We start from the raw sequence: 4,814 nt of genomic DNA, 5'->3' as shown, positions 1-4,814 counted from the left end.
CTGTGATATATCGAGATTCAGTGTAGATATTATCTAGTGTGCAAACACTGCAGGATTGTAGTACGTCAAATAAAATGCATTATGTATGAAAAGTATTAGTCAATATTTAGTGGTATTTTTACACTCATGTTGTTCCAAATATGATTTTCTTCCTCATTTTAGATACTGTACTACAAAATAAAACGACCATGTTCCACCAATCCAACCTAACGCAGGCTCTAATCCGTGCTGCTTTCAGCGCTATACCTGTAAGAATAAAATGGACCGAACAAGAAGTCTTGAAGAAAAGCGTAAAGGTATATGAGAAAATAACAGTTGCAAACAGCTTAGATAGGCTATTCATATTGAAATACTTTGGCACTTTTCTGCGATTGAAACTGCCCATCAAACTGACGTTGAAGACCTTCATTGAGTTTTTCAATTCATTTTTTTTCAACTATGGAAATCTTTTGAGGTTAAAAAGGCATTGATAAATAAAGCTGGGGAATTTGTTTGTTCACTGTATGAAGAAGATATGAAGAATGTAAATGATACCAGGGCACGTCTTTTCAAACCAAATATATGGATTATACTCTCCCACCCAACAATGATTCACTAAAGAGCATGTTCTGCGGGCGAAATACCAGGCAGGAATTCTTCACTGTTGCCTAGAACCAAAGCCAATTATTCCCCACCTATTGGCCGTGGATGTCTTCTTGATGCTGGTGTTTGCGGATTAAATAGATGGATCTTCCAGCCCCCAAATCATTATTTGAGTTGGCAAACTGCAAGTGTAAGAAAAATAGGTGTCAAAATAATTTATGCACGTGTGCCAAAAACAACCTAAATTGCACAAAATTTTGGTATCGACTGCAAAAACCACGGTAGGTTTCAAGAATGAAGATTTCGGGAGCAATTCAAAGAAAAGTGAATTAGCTATTGAAGTTGATTTAATAAACATTATTTATAAGTTTTTTCTCAGACATCTATTAGTATCGAAAGTCCTGTTTTTATAAACAAGAGAGCTATGCTCAAATATATGGACACATAGAATAAAACGAAATATATTATCACTTCACCGTAAACCATAGAGTACCGTATCCTGCACGAAGCTGAACTGTGAAACAGCTGATTTACATGGCTATGGTAACTGATTTACTAGTACCGGTACCCAGTACGACACAGTTTACCAATTTCAAAAAAGCCTCCATATTAAAATATATTAATTATAACTGTGACTGCAAGCCCCACTTTCAAGAGACTGTTTGGGCTTTCAAATCGGCAGAGCGGCACTGTTACAGGTCTGCAGGTACACGGATTTTTCAATTTTTCGCGATTTTGTTTCAACTTGATTGAGATACCAACTGATTCGAGTTACCACGGTATCATAACAGTAAATACCGCAGTCTACAAATATAAGGACACCAAGCGAAGCAGTAGTTCACTACATTACGCGTACCGGTAACCTCAAAAATCTTCCGAGTCTCTTGAGCAAGAAGTTCGTCACACACCACGTTCGATGTTCGATGAGCACGGGATCAAAAAAAAAGAGGAGTGTCAGCACAAAAACAAATCAAATACTTGTCAAGAAAACGAATCCCACAGTGCTACCAGGAATATTTGAAATAAATGGAAGTACTAGCCTTCTGGGAAAAAATCAATCTTCAACCACTGAAAATTCCAAAGCAATTGGTTCAGTATTCGAAGAGAAAAGCGATTTTATGGTGACGGAGAATAATAGGAACAAGAACAACAACATAATATCAAAACGATCCATGGGTCCACTCACGTGTCCAATAATATTGCCTTTGTTTCAAATACACAGCCACATAGACTGAAAAAAGACTAATTGTAGTATTTCTGTTCACTATGTTATGTACATACTGTATTCATTTAATTTTCTTGACTTTTCCGTGTAAATTTCTCAGTGAGAAATAGCCGATTCATTTGTGTTTTTGTGCTCACAATGTTAATTTGTGACTTCATTGCAAAAAATAAATAAGTTTGATAGCTTCTATAAAATAAATGCAACTTCTTATGCTGTTATTTGTTGTAAACTGCTTTTCTCGGGAAGTCTGATTTTGGTCAAAAGAAACGTTTCAGAAATACATTTGTGTTAGTGCGCAGCAGGACTGTTGAATTGCATAGTTCTTATGCTGTGTTGTTGTAAACCTATGTATATTGATTATCTGGGAATGCCCTTATATGCAATTTTTCATCAGGATTTTAACCGAATTACCTGTGTTTTTGTGCTCACGATGTTAATTTGTGACTTCATCGCATAAAATTGATGCGTTTGATCTGCAACCCCGTGTAACTCCAAAAATTTGTACCGATGTTGAATTCGCCGACACGCTCGACTTGGTGCTGACAGATTATTATTGCTTCGAAAATCATCGTGCGACTTCCTGCGTTTTTCTGTGGTCTGACGGCGCTGTCTCGCGTTAAAATTGAGTGAGTGACTATGAAATAAGTGAGTGAAATATTCAAGTTAGTTGTGCACATGGAATATAACACGATATACTTGACTATAGAACTGATAGAATGCAGATTAAAAAACAAAATAGAGGAACAATCAATTGAGTGAGAAGACCCTAGGACCGGTTCAGCACTAGAAAGCACATTGACAGTAAGATTTTAAATTCACTTTAAAGCTCCCATGAGTAGTTGTAGTCTAGTAGAGAGCCGCTTTGTGCTACGATTGTTCAGCATAAAAAAGAGTAAGTTGTAAATGTTCTTGTAGGTACCCAATACAGTAATGATTTGTCAAAGAATGTAAATTTTGATAAGAGATATGTGTATTTTCGGATCATAAAAAAGTTGCAGTGTGAGGATTTATGCTGTGTGATCAAAGCAGTAAGCAAGAATATAAATTGAACGATGGGTGATTGAAATTGTGACGTCTGTATGAAAAACATAAATTAAACACACATATTTTAACTTTAATTAATTAGTGTTTTATGATGGAGTTCTACTGATCTTGATAATTTTTTCCCAGACTCATTCTGTCATTGTATACGAAGTCACCAGCTGCATATTACAACATAAGAGGTGTTTTACGTTTGCCATGATAATCCATTTAGCTTGATTTTAGGCTGGTACTAATAACTTTTTTCACAAAAATTGGATACCTATTATCTAAACATGGCTTCAACATATATATACCGTAAATGCTCGTTTTAACGCCCGGTCTTGATTAAGGGCCCGTTTGAATAGCCGCCCGTGTGAACAGGACATAAAAATAAATAAGGGCCGGTGCTTGAATACCCGCCCGGTGTAAAAGTTTTTTTTTTTGCGGATTTGTACCTGCAGTGCGTAGAAAAAGTCAAATTTTCATTCTTCTCGTTTAAATCATACTTGAGAACTGGAAATGACAATATACAGTATTAATTATTGTAACAATCGATCTTATCTACCGGTATTTTTGTGTGTAATTTTACTTTAAAAATAACAAGCGCCCCTGCTTGAATTAGGGCCGGTTTGAATAAGGGCCGGGTTAGTGAGTATGTTTAAAAAAATAAGCGCCCGGGCTATTAAACGAGCAAATACGGTATTTATAATTTTAGATGTGCCAAAAAGTTTTGAATTATTTTGTCGAGTGTTTTTAAATTATTGATTTGTGATCAATAGCAATAACTCCACCACATTTATTGAATGCATTAATATTTCTCGTGGAACCGTTACATTTTATTAATTCCAATTTGTTTTGTGGGGTATTCACATTTTTGTTTAAAATAATACTTTGTCAAAGTGGCTGTTATACTTATATATAAACACATACATGCTTATATGGTAGACAAGGTTCAATCGTTGTGGGCAATTTATTTCAAATTATCGTAACTAAAATATAAATTTTTGCTCTAAAGTGAATTTAAAATCTTACTGTCAATGTGCTTTCGAGTGCTGAACCGGTCCTAGGGCCTTCCCACTCAATTGATTGTTCCTGTATTTTGTTTTGTAATCTGCATTCTATCAGTTCTATAGTCAAGTATATCGTGTAATATTCCATGTGCACAACTAACTTGAATATTTATAAGTCACTCACTTAATCTTGACGCGAGACAGCGCCGTCAGAACACAGAAAAACGCAGGAAGTCGCACGATGATTTTCGAAGCAATAATAATCTGTCAGCACCAAGTCAAGCGTGTCGGCGAATTCAACACCGGAACCAAATTTTCGGAGTTACACGGGGTTGGTTTTACATGTTTGAAAAGTCATTTTTATTAAAGTATTTAACGACGTGCCGCTCATAGGGACTGATAGCTTGTTTTAGCCTAGTCTATCCCAGTCTTTTCGGGACTATCTTTTGATTAATGCAACCAATGACATTAAACAACATGATGCGCAACTCCGGCATTTTGGGCCAAAGATCGTATCCGATAGCACGCTCCAATGCACATACTTGACGAGACGAAAACGAGCGGATGTGTGCTGTTTTCAAGGCATAGCACGAATGGTGTTCGTGCCTGCTTTGACAGTTGTTGTCGAATTTAATGATATTTTGGAAAATTGAATATACTACGAAGTTATTAATTCAGTACGGTACGTAGTTGCCTATTTGCCGAAATTGCGGTTTCGAATAGTTCATGCACCTCCATTGAGGATATATAGGATCCACTGTGGATATATACTCATTGCTGTAACATACTATTTCTCATTCACTTTTGTTTGCATCTGCGTATTGAATCAAAGGTTTAACAAGTTCACCTAACATTTCACTTATACCTGTCTATATTGTATAGTCTGATCTTTCAAGTATTTGGAGCTACGAATGCTTGTAATTTTCTGACTAAACCCCTTTATTAGTTGGTTTATGTACCAAATTCAGTAAAAC

Source organism: Styela clava, chromosome 14 (assembly GCF_964204865.1).
Source record: "Styela clava chromosome 14, kaStyClav1.hap1.2, whole genome shotgun sequence".
NCBI lineage: Eukaryota > Metazoa > Chordata > Ascidiacea > Stolidobranchia > Styelidae > Styela > Styela clava.
Note: the sequence above shows the minus strand (reverse complement) of the source record.